A 13,851-nucleotide genomic window follows, 5' to 3' on the forward strand; every position below is an offset into this window, starting at 1 on the left:
TGACCCAAGCCGGGAATCGAACCCAGGTCCCTGGAGCTGTGAGTCAGCAGTGCTAACCACTGTGCCACCATGCTGACTTCTTTTTGAACTTTGCTGCCTACAGTCCCTCAGTGCTGGGACCGCCACCCGGAACCCCCGCAGGCTCCGCTCCCATTAGGAGCCTGTCAATCTCAACCTCTTCTCTTTCCTGCATTTCTGGAGACCACGCTGCAGCTCCCTGATGCATTTTTCCCTGTTCACCCAAAATACTGCTCTCTGTGCTGTTTCTTAAAAAAAAACTTTGCAGCAACTCTTTGTTGTTTTTTCAACTTAAATTCCACTTTTCCTTAAACTCAAAATCACAGCTCTTTCTTCTGAGGATTAATTTTTCTTACTTCTTTCTACACATTTCTCAAGCTGCACCTGTATCGGTCAATTCAGGTTTGTTCCACCTTTGCCTCTCAGGTTATGGCAATATCTCAAATGGGTCCACCTACCTAAAGAAAGGCATTCAGGTGAGTAATATTTTCTTCAGACTTTGATTAAAACAGGATACTCACAGATGTCGGGCCAGAGGCAGTGTCATCACGATCCATTTGATCCTCGTTGCCAGTTTTGTTGAGTATTTAGAGAATGACACTCGGAGACTCATAAATTAACCTAATTTTGGTGTGGTGTGTTCTCTTTCATACCTGCTGCTTCTCCGTTTCCTGCTCTCCATGGGGTTACATCACTTCCTTGCATGCATTATTCAGCAGGGCTCGACAGTGAGGCAAAAGGGACAAATATATAACAGGGAGTTATATAGATTAGTTTCATCAAAATGATTAACAACTGACAATAATGCACACATCTGTCTAAGCTAGCTTGGAGACAAATAGAAAATGTTTGCTCAATGGTTAGGGACTCTGGAGTTATCACCATTGGAAATCCCATTTCCCCCATCATAGACAATGGACACAATATTCCCCAAGTGGCCAAAAAGCCAGCAGAATGTCAAATCTGGAGCAGACACAATACAGCTTTGATCCCATTACTTGCAGTTCTACAACAAGCAACCTTTGATTACAATAGTGAGAGAAGCTATGCAGAAAGTGCAAAATATTGAACCTATGTGGCGAAAGTAAACTTTTATTTTTCTTTCTTATCAAGATTTCATTCCTATACCATAATCTATGAAGGGGGCTCTCAACATGATTATAACTGTTTCCAATGTACCACACCATGCAATTGACAACTTTTGTAACATTTTAAAACCAGATAAATTGGTATTAAATTTCTTTGGGATGAAGTAAGCCTTAATTTGCATCAATGTGTTGACAGCTCATTGCCCTCCAAGGTATACAGGATACCGCATTCTGAAAATATTCTGCAAACCTTGAAGGGTTTGCTGAGATTCGACAATCTGAAGAGCATCCTATTCATTTAACTAATTCCTTGTGTTTGATTACATCTATAGCTGGTAGGCTAAGGGTTAAGCTGCTAAATCAACCCTAAACTCTTTCATTCCCTCCTGAATGTTTGAAACAGATGAGAGAGTGTCCTGAGAGAGCCAGGGTATTCACTATAGCACATATGTGATTACAATTAGCTTTGCACAGCACATGGAAATTCAAAGAAGGAAAAATGTTTCCTGTGTAGATGGGCCTTTACAGCAGTTCTATTAGCTATTGTTGAGTTTTTTTTTAGAACACTTGGTAATCGTTGAGCAATTATGAGTTCTCTGTGTAGACATTCAGCTGAAGTAAATTGTGTATAATGACAATGTCCTTGAGTAGACCATCCTGATTGAAATAATTCCTGCATGCAGAGGGCCTGGTTAATTGCATCCATCACCTCCTTACTTACTGGTAATGGAGTGACAATTACAGATTAGGATTGTAACTCACTTCACATTTCCTCACACAAATCTGACAGAATTTGTCTGTGATTCTAAATTTCATCTGCTGTGGATTTTTTACAGCCAGATAATTGGTACTTAGCCCAAAACATTCTGTGGGGAAGGTACTGACTCGGCCTCCCTGATTTTAGTAGATATATCCAGGCAATGTGCTTTGGAGTGTGTGCTTTTTTTATTTTCCAATGCTATTAAACTACAACTGTCCAAAATTAATCCCATGTTTTTACTCCCTCCCCAGCCTTGTATCTTGTGCATCTAACATTTGTCAATGTTTCCCTTCAAATATGCAATAGGCTCTGTCACAGAAAATGGCTGCAAGCATTTCATGTCCCAATAACATAAATACAAAAAAGTTACAGCAACTTTCCTCATTGTGGTCATCTTAAATTGATCCCACACCATTAAATCCCCAACAAAAAAAATATATTTTGCCCACCCTGCCTCACCCCCTCTCTATCAAAGTCTTACAATTTTAAAACGCACATTTAAAATTTCCTTTTGTCCTTTTCTTTTAATAAAAAATAATTAAATCAACGAGAGGTGGATCCCCTATTCATAATCCTTTAAGAAAAACAATACTGAATAAATTACGCAAAGGTGATAGAGGTGTGTGGTGACTGCCCCTTTAAGAACAAAATAGCAGAGTAAGGATCATATGGCCCATGTGACCAATTGGGAATATGGAATCACCCCATGGTGAGAGAGGCTCCTAGATCAGAGACATTTTGGGAGCTAGCTACAGCTATGAGGCTTCTGTACAATACTTATTAATTAAAGGGCAGCACGATGGCACAGTGGTTAGCACTGCTGTCTCGCAGCATCAGGAACCCGGGTTCAATTCCAGCCTCGGGTTACTGTCTGTGTGGAATTTGTACATTCTCCCTGTGTCTGTGTGGGTCTCCGCTGGGTGCTCTGGTTTCTCACCACAGTCCAAAAGTTTGCAGGTTAGGTAGATTGACCGTGGTAAATTTCTCCTTACTGTCCCAATATGTGTAGGCTAGGGGGATTAGCGGGGTGAATATGTGGGGTTACAGGGATGGGATGAGGCGGGCCTAGGTAAGATACTATGTTGAGAGTTGGTGCAGACTCAGAGGCTGAAGTGGCACTGCAGCCAGATGACCCAACGATCTGCTTATCTGAGGCCTTGTTTGGGAGTCTAGATGACCCTAAGGGGGTAATAAGTCGGTCTTCCTTGGTCTCTGCTCAACAAGTTGACCTGTTATTAAAGAAATTAGCTCAGACTGCCCAAACGGAAGCTGAGGCAGTGTCAAACCCTGCTACATTGAGAAGAGATGTTGATGAGGGAGTGGGGATGCCCTCACAGACCTACAAATGAGGAGATGGCAGTGATCCACCAGGTTGTAGTATTGCCGACACGCTAAGGAGAATATTAAGGTCATCACACGAAATCCTGAAGACTAGGCGCCTTGGTATATGAAAAGTCCAAGCCCACATCAGCTAACATTTTTACTGGCCACCCCTCCGTAAGGATGTAGCAAGGCTTTGTGGAACATGCCACACCTGCCAGGTTGTGGGGAAACCTCAACTCGAAAATAAAACCTGCACCTATGATTTCCATACTGGCTTTCGGGGAACCGTTCAGCAAGGTGTTAGTGGACTGTGTGGGGGCCCGACCCAAAACAAAAGGGGGCTACCAGTACATCCTTACCATCATGGAATTAACTACCTTTACCGACAACAATCCCACACACGCCCTTTACCCGTAACCCCATATATTCACCCTGCTAATCCCGATGACACTAAGGGGCAATTTACCATGGCCAATAAACCTAATTTGCACATCTTTGGACTGTGGGAGGAAACCGGAGCACTCAGAGGAAACTCACGCAGACACAAGAGAATGAGCAAACTCCACAAAGACAGTGACCCGAGGCTGGAATTGAACCCAGGTCCCTGGCGCTCTGAGGCAGTCGTACTAACCGCTGTGCCACCATGCCGCCACACAGCTGAGAAGGGGACAAGCAAGTAATGATCTGTCCCATTGCCACCGACATGAAGGACAATGTTATTCCACTGGAGATTGTTTCGCCAACAATTTCATCTGTAAATCACAGAAAAAAATGCAGAAAAATCAAATGCGATTACAGGTGGTTTGCCTAAAAACTCAAAGAGACCTAGTTAGAAGTGATGGGATAACCCAGGCCAAGGCTAAGAGAGTAAATGTGGATTTTCTTTTTTTGTTTATTGTTTTTATACCTTGTAATAAATGAGAGTAAATCCCATTTCTTTTTTTTTGTGGTGGAGAGGTGTCATGAGGCTATGCCCCATTATTTTTGAAAATATGATTTAAGTATAAGTTTTTAAAGTTTATTTATTAGTCACAAGTAGGCTTACATTAACACTGCAATGAAGCCACACTCCGGCACCTGTTTGGGTACACTGAGGGAGAATTTAGCATGGCCAATGCACCTAACCAGCACGTCTTTCAGAATGTGGGAGGAAACTGGAGCATCCAGAGAAAACCCACACTGACACGGGGAGAACATGCAGACTCCGCATAGACAGTGACCCAAGCCAGGAATTGAACCTAGGTCCCTGGCAGGCAGCAGTGCTAACCACTGTGCCACCATGCTGTCCATAATAAGGAGACAGAGCAAATGTACCAATGACAAGGATGGAATCTCAACTTTGCATGTCACCTGGTTCAAGAGGTTAACTGAACAGAAACCCCCCAGTGAACCAGGATCTCATAATAATTGCATCTTCTACATCTGGCCGCATCCGCAAAATCAGCTAACCAAAATCAACAGTTAAACTCTACAGCTCAAGGACAATCAGAGGACACTTGACTGTATATTCTTTTTCTTTATTTTCTTATTGGACTCTCACTCCCCTTATTTCTTCTATGTGTGGTGTGTGTGTGTGTGCATGCGTTCATAAGAATGACTGCATGAAGGCCAAAGGCTTGATTTTGCATTTTATTATTCTTTCCTTCAGTTTAGTGGTTAATAAGTTTGCTCTTTCTTTGACTCAGGAGAACCTTATTTGATCGACTCTTTATTGCTCATTGTTTAAATAGTTAAGTGCATTCTGATTTGGAACAGGCATGTCCTCATGAAAAAAGAAATTAAACCTTTGTTGTGACCAACTGAGGAGGTAGAAAAGAGCCAGTTTGACCCTTCCCACCTGATCATAACAATCCCCCAGTGCGAAGTGCAAATGTACTGCCCCTGAATCTGTGTTTCTACAATGGCCCTCCTCCCTCATTTCGAGTTGTCAATTTATGATGTATTCATGGAGGCTTGATCATGTGGCATCTGATCACATATAATCATGTGGGTAGATTGTCTCGTGCATCCCATGTCACACCTATTCTACACCAAGACTACCCGACATCCTGGGAAGGGAGATGGATCTCCAGGACACTGCTATCAAATGAAAGGCAAGTGGTGACACACCTGGAGTCTCTGCCTGCATTCTATCACTATTATGATCGAGCAGTAGATTTGGATGTTATCCCCACCTCTCCACCACTACCCCTATGGACGCTATAGTTATGAAAGTCCCATCAACGCCTCTACTTTCTCAGGAAGCGAAAGAAATTTGGTATATCTGCTACAACTCTCACCAACTTCTGTAGATGCACCATAGAAAGCATCCTTTCTGGTTGCATCACAGCTTGGTATGACTCCTGCTCTGTCCAAGACCGCAAGAAACTACGAAGGGTTGTGAATGAAGCCCAGACCATCACGCAAACCAGCCTCCCATCCATTAACGCTGTCTACACTTCCCACTGCCTTGGAAAAGCAGCCAGCATAGTTCAGGACCCCACGCACCCCAGACACACTCTGTTCCACCTTCTTTCGTCAGGAAAAAATACAAACGTCTGAGGTCACACACCAACCGACTCAAAAACAGCTTCTTCCCTGCTGCCATCAGACTTTTGAATGGACCTACCTTGCATTAAGTTGATGTTTCTCTACACCCTAGCTATGTCTGTAACACTATATTCTGCACTGTCTCCTTTCATAGAAACATAGAAACATAGAAAAACTACAGCACAATACAGGCCCTTCAGCCCACAAAGTTGTGCTGAACACGTCCCTACCTTAGTGATTACTAGGCTTACCTATAACCCTCGATCTTACTAAGTTCCATGTACTTATCTAAAAGTCTCTGAAAAGACCCTATCGAATCCGCCTCCACCACTGTTGCTGGCAGCCCATTCCACGCACGCACCACTCCCTGAGTGAAAAACTTACCCCTGACATCTCCTCTGTACCTACTCCCCAGCACCTTAAACCTGTATCCTCTTGTGGCAACCATTTCAGCCCTAGGAAAAAGCCTCTGACTGTCCACTCGATCAATACCTCTCAACCTCTTATACACCTCTATCAGGTCACCCCTCATCCTTCGTCTCTCCAAGGAGAAAAGGCCGAGCTCACTCAACCTATCCTCATAAGGCATGCCCCCCAACCCAGGCAACATCCTTGTAAATCTCCTCTGCACCCTTTCTATGGCCTCCACATCCTTCCTGTAATGAGGCGACCAGAACTGAGCACAGTACTCCAAGTGGGGTCTGACCAGGGTCTTATATAGCTGCAACATTATTTCACGACTCCTAAACTCAATTCCTCGATTGATGAAGGCCAGTATACCATACGCCTTCTTAACCACAGCCTCAACCTGCACAGCTGCTTTGAACGTCCTATGAACTCGGACCCCAAGATCCTTCTGATCTTCCATACTGCCAAGAGTCCTACCATTAATATTATATTCCGCCATCTTATTTGACCTGCCAAAATGAACCATCTCACACTTATCTGGGTTAAACTCCATCTGCCACTTCTCTGCCCAGTCTTGCATCCTATCAACGTCTCGCTGCAACTTCTGACATCCCTCCACACTATTCACAACACCTCCAACCTTTGTGTCATCAGCAAACTTACCAACCCATCCCTCCACTTCCTCATCCAGGTCATTTATAAAAATCACAAAGAGTAAGGGTCCCAGAACAGATCCCTGGGGCACCCCACTGGTGACCGACCTCCATTCAGAATATGACCCATCTATAACCACTCTTTGCCTTCTGCGGGCAAGCCAGTTCTGGATCCACAAAGCAATGTCCCCTTGGATCCCATGCCCCCTCACTTTCTCAATAAGCCTTGCATGGGGCACCTTATCAAATGCCTTGCTGAAGTCCATATATACTACATCTACTGCTCTTCCTTCATCAATGTGTTTAGTCACATCCTCAAAAAATTCAACCAGGCTCGTAAGGCATGATCTGCCTTTGACAAAGCCATGCTGACTGTTCTTAATCATATTATACCTCTCCAAATGTTCATAAATCCTGCCTCTCAGGATCTTCTCCATCAACTTACCAACCACTGAGGTTAGACTCACTGGTCTATAATTTCCAGGGCTCTCTCTATTCCCTTTCTTGAATAAAGGAACAACATTCCTTTTGAACGGTATGCTTTGCCTGTACAGTGCACAAGAAACAATACTTTTCACTGTATACTAATACATGTGAAAATAATAAATCAAATAAAATAAAATCAAGTCATGCAGTTACAGCCAGTTTGTTGAGTGATTGAGAAAATTTCTAATGGACCATTCTGGATGGATGACAACGATGATGAATGGCCCTCCCACCCAGTATGGGCCGATGACTTTCGGAAAGCGATATTTAAGATATTTTAGAAGAAATGCTCAATCCACACAGGTGAAATGGGAGTGGATTTCCAAATACAGGTGGTCCATTGAATCTAAGGCTAAATTATTTGTTCTCTCATTAAAGGGGCGCTACCAAAGGGCAGCACGGTAGCACAGTGGTTAGCACTGCTGCTTCACAGCTCCAGGGACCTGGGTTCGATTCCCGGCTTGGGTCACTGTCTGTGTGGAGTTTGCACATTCTCCCTGTGTCTGCGTGGGTTTCCTCCGGGTGCTCCGGTTTCCTCCCACAGTCCAAAGATGCGCGGGTTAGGTTGATTGGCCATGCTAAAATTGCCCCTTAGTGTCCTGAGATGAATAGGTTAGAGGGATTAGTGCGTAAAATATGTAGGGATATAGGGGTAGGGCTTGGGTGGGATTGTGGTCAGTGCAGACTCGATGGGCTGAATGGCCTCTTTCTGTACTGTAGGGTTTCTATGATTTCTATGAAAATACCTTAATTACAAAGCATTTCAAAAACATTTTGCAACAGAGCTGAGCCATTCAGTACTCACGGCATTTTGTTCAGAGCATATCAATCAAATCCAATCAGGAAAAGGTCATTTGAATGCAAATATTAAATTGTTCGCAGTAAAACACAAGGATTTCTTATCCGTTCGGCACAGAACAGTAGATTTTGTAACAACAGTAATTTCCAAAATGGAGAAATCCCTCAACTTTGACCCAGTGTCCAGATCTTCAACCAGGAGACGCTGCTACTCCACACATCCAGTAATGGAGTCACCCTCATCACATCGGGATTGTTGGCAGAATCATTATCAGTCGAGTCATTCAGGCCTCTTTACCTACAACTATTGATCAGCACCAATTGTCAACCTGCTTATTGTGTTAGCGACACAAAACAAAATGGGGTTAAGTTAGTTTTTCCCAGAATCACAGGCCTGAATTATATTTAACATCTTATTGTAGGAGCTGAAATTCCTGACACTGAGATCGATTTCTTTTATGTCCCTCTCCCCACAATATTTCTTCCAGAGACTTCTCTCCATTCTTCGGGTGTTAACCAGTCATGAAATATTGAATTTTCATTGTGCAAGTTTTCCTTTGCCATGGAGGTGTGTCCAATGAGACTGCTCATGGTAAAATATGCTCTCTCCCATTCAGCACCCAGATATAATTGGTGCACTTCCCGAGGAGGGAGAGGAAAGGGTGTGTTCTCTGTCCACACTATCTGAATTAAGTGACAAGGCAGGGAATGGTTGTCGGAAATCGAAATGTTTTAATGTCCATATCCTTGTACAATCCGAGGAGGTTGGTCACCTTAATCTTCATAGCAACACAGAAACTAGAAGCAGAAATAGGCCATTCGGCCCTTCATGCCTGCTCCGCCATTCATCTTGGTCATGGCTGATCATCGAATTCAATATCCTGATCCCCCCCTTCTTCTTGAAATCACACAACGCTTTGGCCTCAACTACTTTCTGTGGTAGTTTACCAACCTCTGGGTGAAGAAATTTCTCTTCACCTCAGTTCTAAAAGGTTTACCCCTTATCCTCAAACTATGACCCCTAGTTCTGGACTCCCCCACAATTGGGAACATTCTTTTGGAATCTACCCTGTCTAACCCCAATAGAATTTTATAAGTTTCTACGAGATCCCCTCTCACTTTTCTAAACTCCAGTAAATATAACCCTAACCAACTTAGTCTGTCCTCATAAGACAGACCTGCCATCCCAGGAATCAGCCTGGCGAACCTTCGCTGTGCTCCCTCTAAACAAAGATACCCTTCCCCAGATAAGGATACCAATACTGCACACAATACTCCAAGTATGGCCTCACCAATGTGCTATACAATTGCAGCAAAACATCCCTATTCCTACACTCAAATCCTCTCACAATGAAGGCCAACAAATCATTTGCCTTCTTTACTGCCTGCTGTACCTGTGCACTTACTTTCAGCGACAGCAAGGTCTCGTAAAGTATCCACCTCTCTCAATTTGCACCCATTCAAGTAATAATCACTCACAGACACCGAGGTTTCAGTATATTGCCATCTCTTTACTCTAAATTCCAGAATATGGGTAATAAAAGCACCAGACTCTGTCTCTCAAAAAACAAATCAAATCCCCTTTTCATTTCACAAGTACTAATTTTCAGGGAAAGTAACCAGTCCACAAATGTCAGAGAATGTTCAGCCCTAGGTGCTAAGGGTTGAATTTTAATTCAGCTGCAGAGGTGGGACAAGAGGCAGGCACTGTTCTCACTTCCAGTGCCACTTTGGAACACACCAGTGAGGGTTATCTACCTGCAATGGCAGTAGCTAAATGGTCAACCCCATAGCAGGGTTTCGCTCACTTGTTGTAGGGGAGAGGCTGCCGGTAGTGGCGATTGTGGGGGGCCTAATGCCAGGGGGTGGGCGAACTTGGCTAGCGAGTGGGGAGGGGGCTGTCAGGTTGCTGGAGACTGTGGAGGCCTTTTAAATGACAGCCCCATCCCCGAGGAGCCAGCGTGCCAGTTTCTTTAGGTCCCTCACAAAGAACCTTGGTGAAATCCTTGCCGGGAGATGAAGGAAGACCCACAACTTGCCTCATTATCACTCTGATTCATGCCTTTCATTACTCTCATGAAATCACCTGCAGAGTTGCTGAATAGAAGAAAATATAAGACTGTTCTACTAATTAGAATACATCTTCCGATTGAGACAACAGCTCACTGAAGCAGAGAAGGAGTCAGCACTTCAACAAACACGCTAAATCAATTTTGAGCTGGGACCTAGCAAAAGCTGCCGCTGAAGCCGAGAGATCAAGGTCATGCATAATGGAGATTGAAACCAGTAAGCAAATGAGGGGAAACCTATTTCACCAGAGCTGGAAAGACAGAAAAGACCATCAGCAACAACATCGGAAACATCATCAGAAAATGGGACGACATTAGGAACACAGGGGACAACATGCACAACACCCACCGCCTGTTCAGCGTACCAGCTCACCACCAAGAGCAATCAATGACTAAACTACAAGATGGAGGCATAACATCTAATCACCTAAGCAACACTAATTGATATTTTAGAAAATAATACACCCTATAAAAGAAGGGGTTCTGTTTATCTCCAAAGTCAAATGATGATCTTAAGTTTATAAAAGTTCATGACTGGAACAGCTACATTGATAGAGGCATCATGTTTTACAGAAATGGGATTATATATATTGTTGTATGACATCTGTAAATAGCTTGGAAGTACTTAGCTAGGAACTAACGTGTTATGTATAAGTGTTCGAAGGGTCACATTTCACAGCTGCACTCGAGACTGAAGTGATGTTTACATAAACAGTTCAATCTGGTTCTTCTTTTGAACCAGACAGCATGGCAAAATTAAACAAAAGAAGTTTCTGATCTTTACAAACTTAAAGTCAGATTATTAACAACATCTGGACACCAAAAGACAATAAGAATGGGCGGCACGGTGGCACAGCGGTTAGCACTGCTGCTTCACAGCGCCAGAGACCCGTGTTCAATTCTGGCATTGGGTGACTGTTTTGTGGAGTTTGCACATTCTCCCCGTGTCTGCATGGATTTCCTCTCACAGTCCAAAGATGTGCGGTTTAGGTAGATTGATCATGGCAAATTGCCCTTGGATGTGTAGTCTGGGGAGATTAGCAGGGTAAATATGTGAGGTTACAGGGATACAGGGTAGGATTGTTGTTGGTGCAGGCCTGATGGGCCAAATGGCCTCCTTCTGCACTGTAGAGATTCTGTGATCTAAAAGAACACCTAACACTACCAAAGAGCCTATCAAGGCCACATTAACAACGTTGACTAAAATGTTCTAGTCAGTATAAGGGTGCCCCAGTGAGGTCGAAAGAGAGCAGACGGATGGAGACAGCCTCTTAGCAGAAGGCATGGACTCACGGGCTCCCTTCTGTAGGGAAACACTCACCAGATCCCAGCCACTGCATCCCCCATAACAATAGTGACACAGCTGCGGATGCTGATCACCCAGTGGCGAGCCTGTCCCTCCAGCTTTGGCCTGTTCGTAATTATAAATTTATAGAAAGTCTTCAGAGGGTGCCAGCATCTTGAGGCCTCCTCGTTCTATCTACAATGGCAATTGCCACTTCTGACATCGGTGCTATCAATCCAACAGTGCTGGTCCCTCCCCGTTCCCCACCCACCCCACCCCCACTAGTGGCCCTCTATCCTTGAGTGCTTTCCCACTGCCCTTAAATGGGCAACACTCCAAGAGACGGCACTCAATTGGCCACTTCCTCCAAAATCTTTTTCCAGGGTTGAGCTATCAGCCTCTCTGGTTTTCCGATCTGGAATTCATCCCAGGTGAATCAGGGAGTGGAATGAAAATTCAGCCCTTTTTTTGTGACCTTTCACCTTAACATTGTTTTAATTTACACAGTCATCCAACTAATACAACAGGAAGAGAAACCTGCCATTAAACCTCTTTTAGATTAAGTGCATTACTTGTTATCACCTCAAACCAGCTGACAGATTTCTGAGCATTTTCTCTTTTGAGTTAAGGCATCAATCCTGCTTATAGCGAACAGCGAAATGCTGCAAGTTGCTTACTTGTATCCGGATCTCTTGATGCCAATCTCCTGGACTTTCTTTCTTCTAATTCAGTATGGCAAAAGTGCAAAATCCAAACTGCCAGAAATCAGGTCACGCAAATTCCCATGAAAACAAAATGATCACTGGCGTTAGCTTTAATAGTAAAATGTAGATCACAATATTCAAGATGAGAAGCATCACCTGACAGGATGTCGTCTTCTGACCCAAAACCTGAGGTGGAACTTCCCAAAGGTTTCTTGCTACTAAAAAAACCCACTGCATTTTATTCTAAATAGAACAGATTAACTTGTGTAAGATGGTTTTTATTTCAACTCGTGGATGACCATCACTCACTCATGGTTTTGTTGCTTATGAATCTTACAGTCAGCTTTCATTGTGGAAATAAAAACCACATTCTCAAGAAACGTACTACATGTGGAAGCAGTCTGTCTCCTCTTGTGCAGTGCGTACTGGTATTAGGTGGTATATGAAATGCTTCACTCTTTATGGAGGTTTTAAGAGAGCGATACATCGTATTTGGTCCTGTCTACTTGGCAGCTCCCACCATCAATATTTTTCAAACATCACTGGAATAGCAAGAAACAACTCTATTTTGCATTGCCACTGATAGAATCACAAATGCAATTTAGAAGCAAACTGAAATATGAAGGTAATCAGGCACATTTTTTACAAGTATTGCAAAATGTCTTTTCCCCCTTCCTTTGAATGTAAGGACAAAAATCAGAATCGGCCACCAAGCATTACTGGATGTGTAGCATTTCCCCCATGAGCTAAAAATGATCCGATCAAGGATACATACAAGCACACTCCATTAGCTACATGACAGTGGGAAAATTCTAGCATTTAATTAAAATAAAGCTATAAAAAATAATTAGTGTAGTATGACATGACAAACAGAAGGTTTGAGTTGAGAGTTAACAGAAGTGTTTTAAATGAAGTAATATGTACAAAGGATATATTTAGACACATATGGCTTGCATTTGCAGTAGGTCGTCAGAGGACCCATAGTGTCTGTGCACTAAATAAGTTACAGAGGGCTCAACAATTTAACTGTCATCAGTATAAATGCCCCAACTGCCAGTGTAATGTAGAGCTTTAAGTCTCTTTGTAAATCTACATAAGCTCTCGGGTAGGCTCACAACTGGAGCTGATTTACCTGAAGATGAAAGGATGGAGGTCAAGTCATTTCAAACAAGAATTATTACTGTGAAAAAATGATGAGGTACATTTGACTGTTTATATTACAGTTTCATATTCATTATTTGATTTCACCCATTTACATTTCTCCTCTTCTTACTGCATTTGACCATTCATAGATCTGCATGTGAATACCATTGTAAATTGTTACCTTGCATGTAGCTGCCAACTTTCCAGATTTCATCATTGTGCGCTGCTCCCGCTAGCAAACCCTTAAACTCTTCATGAAGCTTTCAGAACAATTTATGCAAACAAACATCAAGCGCAGCTATTTGTATTGGCTGCACTTTCTGCCTAACATTCGACAACAGGGAACAGATGGTACAAGTTGTGTAATCAGTGACAGAGAGAAGAGTAGGGAAAGAGTTAGTCAGCTACGCAGCTCTCTGTATTTCTGAGTGCGGAAGAAATAGATGCGTGTTGGTAATGTTACATTTTCATATTAATAAAGGCGATGCCATGGTCTTGTTATTAGACATGTAAAAATAAAATACAGAACTCCAAAAGGATGAGCCATGGAAAATTGTAAGTAATTTCCAGTTGATACAAAACAAATG

The 13,851-nt window shown here is 43.0% G+C and overlaps 1 long non-coding RNA gene across 1 annotated transcript in view; it reads right to left on the bottom strand.

Moving 5' to 3' along the window:
• The window catches only part of LOC144492273 (uncharacterized), a 41,933-nt gene extending 28,461 nt beyond the window's left edge, over window positions 1-13,472 (bottom strand). Inside the window, exon 1 of the long non-coding RNA XR_013497572.1 lies at window positions 13,446-13,472. This is a non-coding gene — a long non-coding RNA (uncharacterized LOC144492273). The remainder of the gene's footprint in view (window positions 1-13,445) is intronic.
• Window positions 13,473-13,851: the final 379 nt, after the last annotated feature.

The sequence above is a fragment of the Mustelus asterias genome, chromosome 4 (assembly GCF_964213995.1).
Source record: "Mustelus asterias chromosome 4, sMusAst1.hap1.1, whole genome shotgun sequence".
NCBI classification, from domain to species: Eukaryota; Metazoa; Chordata; class Chondrichthyes; order Carcharhiniformes; family Triakidae; genus Mustelus; species Mustelus asterias.